Raw genomic sequence first — 14771 nt, 5'->3', positions numbered from 1 at the left:
ACAGCAGGGGTCAGTAATGATAACCCCGTACTGATCTAAACCCCCCAGACCAGCACCAGCTTGTGCTGTCATTCAACACTACCCCCCACCCCCGTGCACACACATGGATGCACCTTCACAACCCTCCTGGTGTACGAGTGCACAAACTGGTTGTATTTCATTGCACTGTCTAAACACAGGATACGGAATGAGCTGTTTGTGAGGAAAATGGTTGAGCTGTGTTTCGGGCTCGGAGTCGGGAGAAAAGTGATTTTAGACAGGAGGCTTTTAAGGAGAAGGAAATATATAATGCAGAAAACGAGCAACAGAGTGACGGGACGAGCATATTTATCTATATGTGCATACAGATGGCCTTAATACCTCCAAGCAGGAGCCAAAAAGTCCCTCCATTTTCTCTCTCATTCCTTCCTCATTGAAATAATGTACCGTGACTGCCGGCTGATACGTGGTTAGCCGGGCCGCCGAGCCTCTCTTCAGCAGAAGGCCATGAGGCGATAAACACAGGCAGCCAGCCGACGTGCACTCTTCTTCCCCACTGATTTCCTGTGTAGTGGGTAGAGTAAGCCTGATCCGTCCTGACAGCTGTCACTCTGCATCTCACTGTACCATCACTGACCCTGACGCGTACCGACTTCCCCACCAGAACACTGCCGCAGCGGGCCACGTGCTCTGTCACCTCCAGGATATTGACTCATACCGTCTGTGAAACTGCCCCCCCATTTCTTGTAAGTTTTTCATCACTTTCCAGGCAAATCTAATGGAATTTCTTCCCATTTTAGTCTCGAAGAAGAGCAGCTGATAAGCATTTCTTTTCTTTTCTTTTTTTTTAGCCGAGGATAAATGGAAGGTAATGGAAACATAATAGTTTTTATTCTCCGACTACAAAACCACACACATGGTTACTGACCCAGTCTTTGAGAAACAACACCTAAGAATACATCTGACAAGCACCATTTGATGGCGCGGCCTGATCATTGTGCGGTGCTCACGCCTCACTGGATTAAGAGTAACAGCTATTTTGCATGTAGATGTGTGGGGTTTTGTGTAGGATTTGCTGTTATTTTGCTGCATTTTATCCAAAGTCATGTAGGAATCCTCACGTAAGCGAGTCGAATTTAACCTACTCATCTTTATTTTGTAAGTCTGCAGCTTCTTCTTTTATTTAACCTCAAAGGAGCTGAAGGTCACTGTCGGAATGTCTGCACATCTTCTCTTACACTGCATTTGCAGAGATGTAAACATTACACTCTGCGTGTGCACATGCACGCTTGAATGTACTTGCATGCTCCATGCACATGCATGCTCACGTGCACAGGGATGCTCCCATGCACATTCACAGCAGTAACGTGGTTGAGCTCGGGAGTGTCAACGTACACAGAAATGAATGCTCACTTAACGCTAAAATGTGTGTGTGTGTGCATGGGGGGGGGGGGGGGTGCGATTATCAAGGCAGGTTTACAGTTGGATTTGGGAAGTAATGGTTTATACTACACAATAGCAGGAATCTGATTGCAAAAAAAGCTGTAAATGTCATCTGTTGGAGTTTACACATAAATTACCATAATCAAATCGCAAGCAGTGACATTAAGAGGCATGCTTGGGGGGGTTGGAGGAGGGACGAGCCGGTGGAGACATTTAGAATTTCATATTAAGGAGGTGCAGAGTAACTTGAATTTCTCACTTGCAATTAAAATGCCTTTAGAGACCATACAAGTGGCAACATCTGGTAACCACTGTCAGTGCACAGTGAGATATTGTCATTACAAACAAGACACTCTGCAGGATTTTCCATTTGATTGGAACGTCGCCTCTCACGCATCCTTAATATCAGTGAAGAACAAAGAATGTGCTCTGTTATTAGTACGCCACTATATCCCTGGTGGTGGTGGTGGTTGGGGGTGGGTAGTATAAATTACCAATCTGTCCACCCTCTCCTGTCTACAAACTCTTGTCTTGGCCTGCAGATGCCAAACTTAAGGTGCCCTGACACTTGCATGACTTTGATCCGCGCAGTTGCATGCACATTGTCGTGACAATCCCACCCGCTGTGTTCCCAGCTGGACGCCGTGCTTTGTTCCACTGGATGCCATGCAGTGTGTGCTGGATGCTGCGTATATAAAATAATTATTTTGCAGTGGATTAATCAATTTCTCTTCGAGTTGGTTGTTGAAAACACCTCTAATCACTTCTGTAATCACAGCGGACTGTTCCAGCTGGAGCTTTTCTCGTTCGCGCGCTGAAGGAGGTGGAGAAAGCATTCAGAGCCATCTAAATTGGTAATTATTTTTCATGTTTATATTGTAATGGCTTGGTAAAACAGTTGCATGTTCATAGCTGCTTATGAGCAGCTATAAAAGTACTTTTATGATCAATTTAACATCGCGTTATAATTGTTCAGATGGAGATTTTGAACATTTCAAAATTTTCTTTGCATACGTGCATGAAGCTGCTCATAGTTTACACCGTTGTACAATGAGTTTGAGACGGGTTTACTCTTGTGTACGGCAGAGAGCATGGAAGTGCGTGGATCAAAGTCGTGCAAGTGTCAGGAGGCCTTTACACTCCATCCACATGGGAACAGATTTAGGTGTATCTGCATAGGTTTTGTATCATTTTCACATTTTGTCCACAAAATGGCATTTTTGGTGGCTGAAAATGGGTAAATCTGAAAACACCGGGTTTGCCTCTCTTTGTGCACAAGCAATACGAAATGTTTCCAAAATGATTTAGTCACAGCCCCACCTGTCTAACCACAGTGGCTCATAATTAATCACTTGATGTTGTTGTTACTAGTGTAACTTACTTTTTTCCTCTTGGTGGATCATAGTGGGATTTTTTGGCAGCGAGCAGAGAGTGAAGAGACTATGGCTGTGGTGAAAGACGCTAAGTAATCTGAACCCTGATTACTGACAACAACCTGTAGCATCAACTAACAAGCTGTCATCAAGCTAGACAAAACAAGCTAAATATTAAATTAATCCTTTTTCCACATGTATGGACAGTGCCCATCCAGTTTGAATTTATCGTGGGCCTGTGTGTGTTTTTTTAAACACACACAGGCAACTGGTACATCCAAGTTTATCTGGACTCATGATTTCCATGATTTGTAAAATCCAGTTTTTCTATGTCTCATTTCAGTCTTTGTGTAATCCAGAGTTTTTCCACATGGCGCTCTGGTGTTTGTATAATCCAGAGTTTTTCCGTGTGGCACTCCGGTCTTTGTATAATCCAGACTTTTTCCTTGTGTCACTCCGGTGTTTGTATAATTCAGCGTTTTTTCGTGTAGTGCTCAGTTCTTTGTATAATTGAGAGTTTTTACGTGTGGTGCGCCGTTCTTTGTATAATCCAGAGTTTTTACATGCAGTGCTCCGTTCTTTGTATAATTCAGAGTTTTTACATGTGGTGCTCCATTCTTTGTATAATCCAGAGTTTTTACGTGCGGTGCTCCGTTCTTTGTATAATTCAGAGTTTTTGCGTGTGGTGTCTTTGTATAATCCCAAGTTTTTACGTGTGGTGCTCCGTTCTTTGTATAATCCAGAGTTTTTCCGTGTAGTGCTCCGTTCTTTGTATAATCCAGAGTTTTTCCATGTGGTGCTCCGTTCATTGTATAATCCAGAGTTTTTAGGTGTGGTGCTCCATTCTTTGTATAATCCAGAGGTTTTACGTGTGGTGCTCCGTTCTTTGTATCATTCAGAATTTTTGTGTGTGGTGTCTTTGTATAATCCAGAGTTTTTACGTGTGGTGCTCCGTTCTGTGTATAATCCAGAGTTTTTACGTGTGGCGCTCCGTTCTTTGTATAATTCAGAATTTTTGCGTGTGGTGTCTTTGTATAATCCAGAGTTTTTACGTGTGATGCTCCGTTCTTTGTATAATTGAGAGTTTTTATGTGTGGTGCTCCGTTCTTTGTATAATCCAGAGTTTTTCCATGTGGTGTTCCGTTCTTTGTATAATCCAGAGTTTTTCCATGTGGTGCTCCATTCTTTGTATAATTCAGAGTTTTTGCGTGTGCTATCTTTGTATAATCCAGAGTTTTTGCGTGTGGTGCTCCGTGCTTTGTATAATTCAGAATTTTTGCGTGTGGTGTCTTTGTATAATCCAGAGTTTTTACGTGTGGTGCTCTGTTTGTATAATTGAGAGGTTTTACGTGTGGTGCTCCGTTCTTTGTATAATCCAGAGTTTTTACATGTGGTGCTCTGTTCTTTGTATAATTCAGAGTTTTTATGTGTGGTGCTCCGTTCTTTGTATAATCCAGAGTTTTTCCATGTGGTGCTCCATTCTTTGTATAATTCAGAGTTTTTGCGTGTGGTGTCTTTGTATAATCCAGAGTTTTTGCGTGTGGTGCTCCGTTCTTTGTATAATCCAGAGTTTTTACGTGTGGTGCTTCGTTCTTTGTATAATTCAGAGTTTTTATGTTTGGTGCTCCGTTCTTTGTATAATCCAGAGTTTTTCCATGTGGTGCTCCATTCTTTGTATAATTCAGAGTTTTTGCGTGTGGTGTCTTTGTATAATCCAGAGTTTTTACGTGTGGTGCTTCGTTCTTTGTATAATCCAGAGTTTTTATGTGTGGTGCTCCGTGCTTTGTATAATCCAGAGTTTTTACGTGTAGTGCTCCATTATTTGTATAATCCAGAGTTTTTACGTGTGGTGCTCCGTTATTTGTATAATCCAGAGTTTTTACGTGTAGTGCTCCAGTCTTTGTATAATCCTGAGTTTTTTTGTGTGGTGCTCCGTTATTTGTATAATCCTGAGTTTTTACGTGTGGTGCTCCGTTCTTTGTATAATTCAGAATTTTAGCGTGTGGTGTCTTTGTATAATCCAGAGTTTTTACGTGTGGTGCTCCGTTCTGTGTATAATCCAGAGTTTTTACGTGTAGTGTTCCAGTCTTTGTATAATCCTGAGTTTTTACGTGTGGTGCTCCGTTCTGTGTATAATCCAGAGTTTTTACGTGTGATGCTCCGTTCTTTGTATAATTGAGAGTTTTTATGTGTGGTGCTCCGTTCTTTGTATCATCCAGAGTTTTTCCATGTGGTGTTCCGTTCTTTGTATAATCCAGAATTTTTTTGTGTGGTGCTCCGTTATTTGTATAATCCTGAGTTTTTACGTGTGGTGCTCCGTTCTTTGTATAATTCAGAATTTTAGCGTGTGGTGTCTTTGTATAATCCAGAGTTTTTACGTGTGGTGCTCCGTTCTGTGTATAATCCAGAGTTTTTACGTGTAGTGCTCCAGTCTTTGTATAATCCTGAGTTTTTACGTGTGGTGCTCCGTTCTGTGTATAATCCAGAGTTTTTACGTGTAGTGTTCCAGTCTTTGTATAATCCTGAGTTTTTACGTGTGGTGTTCCAGTCTTTGTATAATCCTGAGTTTTTACGTGTGGTGCTCCGTTCTGTGTATAATCCAGAGTTTTTACGTGTGATGCTCCGTTCTTTGTATAATTGAGAGTTTTTATGTGTGGTGCTCCGTTCTTTGTATCATCCAGAGTTTTTCCATGTGGTGTTCCGTTCTTTGTATAATCCAGAATTTTTTTGTGTGGTGCTCCGTTATTTGTATAATCCAGAGTTTTTACGTGTGGTGCTCCGTTCTTTGTATAATTCAGAATTTTAGCGTGTGGTGTCTTTGTATAATCCAGAGTTTTTACGTGTGGTGCTCCGTTCTGTGTATAATCCAGAGTTTTTACGTGTAGTGCTCCAGTCTTTGTATAATCCAGAGTTTTTACGTGTGGTGCTCCGTTCTGTGTATAATCCAGAGTTTTTACGTGTAGTGTTCCAGTCTTTGTATAATCCTGAGTTTTTACGTGTGGTGCTCCGTTCTGTGTATAATCCAGAGTTTTTACGTGTGATGCTCCGTTCTTTGTATAATTGAGAGTTTTTATGTGTGGTGCTCCGTTCTTTGTATCATCCAGAGTTTTTCCATGTGGTGTTCCGTTCTTTGTATAATCCAGAATTTTTACGTGTGGTGCTCCGTGCTTTGTGTAATTCAGAATTTTTACGTGTGGTGCTCCGTTCTTTGTATAATTCAGAGTTTTTATGTGTGGTGCTCCGTTCTTTGTAAAATCCAGAGTTTTTCCATGTGGTGCTCCATTCTTTGTATAATTCAGAGTTTTTGCGTGTGGTGTCTTTGTATAATCCAGAGTTTTTACGTGTGGTGCTTCGTTCTTTGTATAATCCAGAGTTTTTACGTGTGGTGCTCCGTGCTTTGTATAATTCAGAATTTTTACGTGTGGTGCTCCGTTCTTTGTATAATTCAGAATTTTAGCGTGTGGTGTCTTTGTATAATCCAGAGTTTTTACGTGTAGTGCTCTGTTCTTTGTATAATCCAGAGTTTTTACATGTAGTGCTCCAGTCTTTGTATAATCCTGAGTTTTTATGTGTAGTGCTCCGTTATTTGTATAATCCAGAGTTTTTACGTGTGGTGCTCCGTTATTTGTATAATCCAGAGTTTTTACGTGTAGTGCTCCAGTCTTTGTATAATCCTGAGTTTTTACTTGTGGTGGTCCGTTATTTGTATAATCCTGAGTTTTTACGTGTGGTGGTCCGTTCTTTGTATAATTCAGAATTTTAGCGTGTGGTGTCTTTGTATAATCCAGAGTTTTTACATGTGGTGTTCTGTTCTTTGTATAATCCAGAGTTTTTACATGTGGTGCTCCATTCTTTGTATAATTCAGAGTTTTTGCGTGTGGTGTTTTTGTATAATCCAGAGTTTTTACGTGTGGTGCACCATTCTTTGTATAATCCAGAGTTTTTCCGTGTAGCCAACTGGTGGTTGGCTCTCACTGCGGTATTGTATCACTTCCTGTTCCGGAGCACAGCGGTGTTTTTCTGTATCTGTTAGCTGTTTAATCTGCGCAGTTAGATTGATCTAGTTATCTAGATTACGATTTGTTTCCCAGTGTAATCTTTACGTGCCTTAACTAAAGCACTCCTTCTGCTGAATCACCTCTAAATTATTTACACATTATTCACTTTGCGTGTTTTTAGGAATCCGCTAGCTTAGCGTAGCTACTAGCTCTTAGCCGATTTAGCATGGCGGCTTCTCCTGTCTCTCCCGCACTTTTCTGCTCTGGGTGTGAAATGTTTAGTTATTCCTCGGCCTCCTTTAGCAGTAACGGTACTTGTAATAAGTGTAGCTTAGTCATAGCTTTGGAGGCCAGGCTGGGCGAATTGGAGACTCGGCTCCGCACCGTGGAAAATTCTACAGCTAGCCAGGCCCCTGTAGTCGGTGCGGACCAAGGTAGCTTAGCCGCCGTTAGTTCCCCCCTGGCAGATCCCGAGCAGCCGGGAAAGCAGGCTGACTGGGTGACTGTGAGGAGGAAGCGTAGCCCTAAACAGAAGCCCCGTGTACACCGCCAACCCGTTCACATCTCTAACCGTTTTTCCCCACTCGACGACACACCCGCCGAGGATCAAACTCTGGTTATTGGCGACTCTGTTTTGCGAAATGTGAAGTTAGCGACACCAGCAACCATAGTCAATTGTCTTCCGGGGGCCAGAGCAGGCGACATTGAAGGAAATTTGAAACTGCTGGCTAAGGCTAAGCGTAAATTTGGTAAGATTGTAATTCACGTCGGCAATAATGACACCCGGTTACGCCAATCGGAGGTCACTAAAATTAACATTAAATCGGTGTGTAACTTTGCAAAAACAATGTCGGACTCTGTAGTTTTCTCTGGACCCCTCCCCAATCAGACCGGGAGTGACATGTTTAGCCGCATGTTCTCCTTGAATTGCTGGCTGTCTGAGTGGTGTCCAAAAAATGAGGTGGGCTTCATAGATAATTGGCAAAGCTTCTGGGGAAAACTTGGTCTTGTTAGGAGAGACGGCATCCATCCCACTTTGGATGGAGCAGCTCTCATTTCTAGAAATCTGGCCAATTTTCTTAAATCCTCCAAACCGTGACTATCCAGGGTTGGGACCAGGAAGCAGAGTTGTAGTCTTACACACCTCTCTGCAGCTTCTCTCCCCCTGCCATCCCCTCATTACCCCATCCCCGTAGAGACGGTGCCTGCTCCCAGACCACCAATAACCAGCAAAAATCTATTTAAGCATAAAAATTCAAAAAGAAAAAATAATGTAGCACCTTCAACTGCACCACAGACTAAAACAGTTAAATGTGGTCTATTAAACATTAGGTCTCTCTCTTCTAAGTCCCTGTTGGTAAATGATATAATAATTGATCAACATATTGATTTATTCTGCCTTACAGAAACCTGGTTACAGCAGGATGAATATGTTAGTTTAAATGAGTCAACACCCCCGAGTCACACTAACTGTCAGAATGCTCGTAGCACGGGCCGGGGCGGAGGATTAGCAGCAATCTTCCATTCCAGCTTATTAATTAATCAAAAACCCAGACAGAGCTTTAATTCATTTGAAAGCTTGACTCTTAGTCTTGTCCATCCAAATTGGAAGTCCCAAAAACCAGTTTTATTTGTTATTATCTATCGTCCACCTGGTCGTTACTGTGAGTTTCTCTGTGAATTTTCAGACCTTTTGTCTGACTTAGTGCTTAGCTCAGATAAGATAATTATAGTGGGCGATTTTAACATCCACACAGATGCTGAGAATGACAGCCTCAACACTGCATTTAATCTATTATTAGACTCTATTGGCTTTGCTCAAAAAGTAAATGAGTCCACCCACCACTTTAATCATATCTAGATCTTGTTCTGACTTATGGTATGGAAATAGAAGACTTAACAGTATTCCCTGAAAACTCCCTTCTGTCTGATCATTTCTTAATAACATTTACATTTACTCTGATGGACTACCCAGCAGGGGGGGATAAGTTTCATTACACTAGAAGTCTTTCAGAAAGCGCTGTAACTAGGTTTAAGGATATGATTCCTTCTTTATGTTCTCTAATGCCATATACCAACACAGTGCAGAGTAGCTACCTAAACTCTGTAAGTGAGATAGAGTATCTCGTCAATAGTTTTACATCCTCATTGAAGACAACTTTGGATGCTGTAGCTCCTCTAAAAAAGAGAGCTTTAAATCAGAAGTGCCTGACTCCGTGGTATAACTCACAAACTCGTAGCTTAAAGCAGATAACCCGTAAGTTGAAGAGGAAATGGCGTCTCACTAACTTAGAAGATCTACACTTGGAAAAAGAGTCTGTTGCTCTATAAAAAAGCCCTCCGTAAAGCTAGGACATCTTTCTACTCATCACTAATTGAAGAAAATAAGAACAACCCCAGGTTTCTTTTCAGCACTGTAGCCAGGCTGACAAAGAGTCAGAGCTCTATTGAGCTGAGTATTCCATTAACTTTAACTAGTAATGACTTCATGACTTTCTTTGCTAACAAAATTTTAACTATTAGAGAAAAAATTACTCATAACCATCCCAAAGATGTATCGTTATCTTTGGCTGCTTTCAGTGATGCCGGTATTTGGTTAGACTCTTTCTCTCCGATTGTTCTGTCTGAGTTATTTTCATTAGTTACTTCATCCAAACCATCAACATGTTTATTAGACCCCATTCCTACCAGGCTGCTCAAGGAAGCCCTACCATTATTTAATGCTTCGATCTTAAATATGATCAATCTATCTTTGTTAGTTGGCTATGTACCACAGGCTTTTAAGGTGGCAGTAATTAAATCATTACTTAAAAAGCCGTCACTTGACCCAGCTATCTTAGCTAATTATAGGCCAATCTCCAACCTTCCTTTTCTCTCAAAAATTCTGAAAGGGTAGTTGTAAAACAGCTAACTGATCATCTGCAGAGGAATGGTCTATTTGAAGAGTTTCAGTCAGGTTTTAGAATCCAGAGTTTTTACGTGTAGTGCTCCAGTCTTTGTATAATCCTGAGTTTTTTTGTGTGGTGCTCCGTTATTTGTATAATCCTGAGTTTTTACGTGTGGTGCTCCGTTCTTTGTATAATTCAGAATTTTAGCGTGTGGTGTCTTTGTATAATCCAGAGTTTTTACGTGTGGTGCTCCGTTCTGTGTATAATCCAGAGTTTTTATGTGTGGCGCTCCGTTCTTTGTATAATTCAGAATTTTTGCGTGTGGTGTCTTTGTATAATCCAGAGTTTTTACATGTGATGCTCCGTTCTTTGTATAATTGAGAGTTTTTATGTGTGGTGCTCCGTTCTTTGTATCATCCAGAGTTTTTCCATGTGGTGTTCCGTTCTTTGTATAATCCAGAATTTTTTTGTGTGGTGCTCCGTTATTTGTATAATCCTGAGTTTTTACGTGTGGTGCTCCGTTCTTTGTATAATTCAGAATTTTAGCGTGTGGTGTCTTTGTGTAATCCAGAGTTTTTACGTGTGGTGCTCCGTTCTGTGTATAATCCAGAGTTTTTATGTGTGGCTCTCCGTTCTTTGTATAATTCAGAATTTTTGCGTGTGGTGTCTTTGTATAATCCAGAGTTTTTACGTGTGATGCTCCGTTCTTTGTATAATTGAGAGTTTTTATGTGTGGTGCTCCGTTCTTTGTATCATCCAGAGTTTTTCCATGTGGTGTTCCGTTCTTTGTATAATCCAGAATTTTTTTGTGTGGTGCTCTGTTATTTGTATAATCCTGAGTTTTTACGTGTGGTGCTCCGTTCTGTGTATAATCCAGAGTTTTTATGTGTGGTGCTCCGTTCTTTGTATAATTCAGAGTTTTTATGTGTGGTGCTCCGTTCTTTGTATAATCCAGAGTTTTTCCATGTGGTGCTCCATTCTTTGTATAATTCAGAGTTTTTGCGTGTGGTGCTTCGTTCTTTGCATAATCCAGAGTTTTTACGTGTGGTGCTCCGTGCTTTGTATAATTCAGAATTTTTACGTGTGGTGCTCCGTTCTTTGTATAATTCAGAATTTTAGCGTGTGGTGTCTTTGTATAATCCAGAGTTTTTACGTGTAGTGCTCTGTTCTTTGTATAATCCAGAGTTTTTACATGTAGTGCTCCAGTCTTTGTATAATCCTGTGTTTTTATGTGTAGTGCTCTGTTATTTGTATAATCCAGAGTTTTTACGTGTGGTGCTCCGTTATTTGTATAATCCAGAGTTTTTACGTGTAGTGCTCCAGTCTTTGTATAATCCTGAGTTTTTACTTGTGGTGGTCCGTTATTTGTATAATCCTGAGTTTTTATGTGTGGTGGTCCGTTCTTTGTATAATTCAGAATTTTAGCGTGTGGTGTCTTTGTATAATCCAGAGTTTTTACGTGTGGTGCTCTGTTCTTTGTATAATCCAGAGTTTTTACATGTGGTGCTCCGTTCTTTGTATAATTCAGAGTTTTTAACGTGTGGTGTTCTGTTCTTTGTATAATCCAAAGTTTTTACGTGTGATGCTCCGTTCTTTGTATAATTCAGAGTTTTTATGTGTGGTGCTCCGTTCTTTGTATAATCCAGAGTTTTTCCATGTGGTGCTCCATTCTTTGTATAATTCAGAGTTTTTGCGTGTGGTGTCTTTGTATAATCTAGAGTTTTTACGTGTGGTGCTCCGTTCTTTGTATAATACAGAGTTTTTACGTGTAGTGCTCCAGTCTTTGTATAATTGAGAGTTTTTATGTGTGGTGCTCCGTTCTTTGTATAATCCAGAGTTTTTCCATGTGGTGTTCCATTCTTTGTATAATCCAGAGTTTTTCCATGTGTTGCTCCATTCTTTGTATAATCCAGAGTTTTTACGTGTGGTGTTCCATTCTTTGTATAATCCAGAGTTTTTCTATGTGTTGCTCCATTCTTTGTATAATCCAGAGTTTTTACGTGTGGTGCTCCATTCTTTGTATAATTCAGAATTTTTGCATGTGGTGTCTTTGTATAATCCAGAGTTTTTATGTGTGGTGCTCCGTTCTTTGTATAATCCAGAGGTTTTCCATGTGGTGCTTCATTCTTTGTATAATTCAGAGTTTTTGCATGTGGTGTCTTTGTATAATCCAGAGTTTTTGCGTGTGTTGCTCCATTCTTTGTATAATCCAGAGTTTTTACGTGTGGTGCTCCGTTCTTTGTATAATCCAGAGTTTTTCCATGTGGTGTTCCGTTCTTTGTATAATCCAGAGTTTTTCCATGTGTTGCTCCATTCTTTGTATAATCCAGAGTTTTTACGTGTGGTGCTCCATTATTTGTATAATCCAGAGTTTTTACGTGTGATGCTCCGTTCTTTGTATAATTCTGAATTTTTGCGTGTGGTGTCTTTGTATAATCCAGAGTTTTATGTGTGGTGCTCCGTTCTTGTATAATCCAGAGTTTTTATGTGTGGTGCTCCCTTCTTTGTATAATCCAGAGTTTTTATGTGTGGTGCTCCGTTCTTTGTATAATCCAGAGGTTTTCCATGTGGTGCTCCATTCTTTGTATAATCCAGAGTTTTTGCGTGTGGTGCTCCGTTCTTTGTATAATCCAGAGTTTTTACTTGTGGTGCTCCGTTCTTTGTATAATTCAGAATTTTTGCATGTGGTGTCTTTGTATAATCCAGAGTTTTTATGTGTGGTGCTCCCTTCTTTGTATAATCCAGAGTTTTTACGTGTGGTGCTCTGTTCTTTGTATAATTGAGAGTTTTTACGTGTGGTGCTCCGTTCTTTGTATAATCCAGAGTTTTTACATGTGGTGCTCCGTTCTTTGTATAATTCAGAGTTTTTAACGTGTGGTGTTCCGTTTTTGTATAATCCAGAGTTTTTCCATGTGATGCTCCGTTCTTTGTATAATTCAGAGTTTTTGCGTGTGGTGTTCCGTTCTTTGTATAATCCAGAGTTTTTACGTGTGGTGCTCCGTTCTTTGTATAATTCAGAGATTTTATGTGTGGTGCTCCGTTCTTTGTATAATCCAGAGTTTTTCCATGTGGTGCCCCATTCTTTGTATAATTCAGAGTTTTTGCGTGTGGTGTCTTTGTATAATCCAGAGTTTTTACGTGTAGTGCTCTGTTCTTTGTATAATCCAGAGTTTTTACATGTAGTGCTCCAGTTTTTTTTTATAATCCTGAGTTTTTACGTGTGGTGCTCCGTTATTTGTATAATTCAGAATTTTTACGTGTGGTGCTCCGTTCTTTGTATAATTCAGAATTTTAGCGTGTGGTGTCTTTGTATAATCCAGAGTTTTTACGTGTAGTGCTCTGTTCTTTGTATAATCCAGAGTTTTTACGTGTAGTGCTCCAGTTTTTGTATAATCCTGAGTTTTTACGTGTGGTGCTCCGTTAATTGTATAATCCTGAGTTTTTACGTGTGGTGCTCCGTTCTTTGTATAATTCAGAATTTTAGCGTGTGGTGTCTTTGTATAATCCAGAGTTTTTACGTGAAGTGCTCTGTTCTTTGTATAAACCAGAGTTTTTACGTGTAGTGCTCCGTTATTTGTATAATCCAGAGTTTTTACGTGTGGTGCTCCGTTATTTGTATAATCCAGAGTTTTTACGTGTAGTGCTCCAGTCTTTGTATAATCCTGAGTTTTTACGTGTAGTGCTCCAGTCTTTGTATAATCCAGAGTTTTTACGTGTAGTGCTCCAGTCTTTGTATAATCCTGAGTTTTTATGTGTGGTGGTCCGTTGTTTGTATAATTCAGAATTTTAGCGTGTGGTGTCTTTGTATAATCCAGAGTTTTTACGTGTAGTGCTCTGTTCTTTGTATAATCCAGAGTTTTTACGTGTGGTGCTCCGTTATTTGTATAATCCAGAGTTTTTACGTGTGGTGCTCCGTTATTTGTATAATCCTTTTTTTTTTTTACATGTAGTGCTCCATTATTTGTATAATCCAGAGTTTTACGTGTGGTGCTCCATTATTTGTATAACCTTTTTTTTTTACGTGTAGTGCTCCATTATTTGTATAATCCAGAGTTTTTACGTGTGGTGCTCCGTTATTTGTATAATCCTTTTTTTTTACGTGTAGTGCTCCATTATTTGTATAATCCAGAATTTTTACGTGTGGTGCTCCATTATTTGTATAATACAGAGTTTTTACATGTGGTGCTCCAGTCCAGTCGGAAGAGGGCAAAAGTGAATTTTCTAAACCAGACAACAGTCATGTGACTTTTTTCAGTCCCTTGAAGGGTTTTTAAACAAAAATCTGTTTGTATTATTCATGTGTTGTTTTCCAGCCATAGAAAGCCCAGTGAAAGGTGCTAATTATCCAGTGATGTAAATTTTCTGCTGATTCAGTTGATGCTGCCCACTTGAATGACAGAGAAATGTAAGCACGCACACAAGATAGAGTCAAACTAAAGCGTGAAAAATAAATAATTTCATATTTAATAATATTAAGCTTGTTTTGTCCTCCATTTCTCTCTTTCTGTGTCTCTGTCCCTCTCTGCCTCCCTCTCTCTGTTGGTTTCCAGTCATAGAAAGCCCATTGAACGATGGAAAAGTGCATGTGTGCACTCACAACATACAGCGACACATACGGGCCCGGCATATGTACTACAGCTTTTTTTGTCGATTTGAGCATTTTAGTGTGGTTGCAGATAAATCTTTAAAATTTGCCATGTTTATGGAACACTATTTGAAAACAGCAAAGAGAAAAAAGCTTGTTTTGTATCCGTGTGAACAAGGCCACAGTGTCTGGATATTTCCTGTGAAACAAGCATGTCATGTGGCAGAATCAGGCTAATGTGATCTTGATCTTTGCTCTTTTATCATAGAATGTGCAGAAAGCCTTACAACAAACTCTGTTCATCTTTTTAATCACATTATTTACCCGTCCTTCAGTGTGACCTTGCTAATGCTTGTCTGGCTCATTTGAAAACCTTTACAGTGCATCCGGAAAGTATTCACAGCATTTCACTTTTTTACATATTTTGTTATGTGCCTTATTCCAAAATGGATAAAATTCTTTTTTTACCCTCAAAATTCTACACACAGTACCCCATAATGGCAAT

The 14771-nt window shown here is 39.9% G+C and overlaps 1 protein-coding gene across 2 annotated transcripts in view; it reads left to right on the top strand.

The window, feature by feature from the left end:
* efnb1 (ephrin-B1) overlaps positions 1–14771 on the top strand; it is a 225492-nt gene that overhangs the window by 114603 nt on the left and 96118 nt on the right. The gene's annotated exons all lie outside the window — the stretch shown is intronic.

This window comes from Thalassophryne amazonica, chromosome 11 (genome assembly GCF_902500255.1).
Source record: "Thalassophryne amazonica chromosome 11, fThaAma1.1, whole genome shotgun sequence".
In the NCBI taxonomy this organism is placed as follows: Eukaryota; Metazoa; Chordata; class Actinopteri; order Batrachoidiformes; family Batrachoididae; genus Thalassophryne; species Thalassophryne amazonica.
Note: the sequence above shows the minus strand (reverse complement) of the source record. Positions and strands in the feature narration are given on the sequence as shown.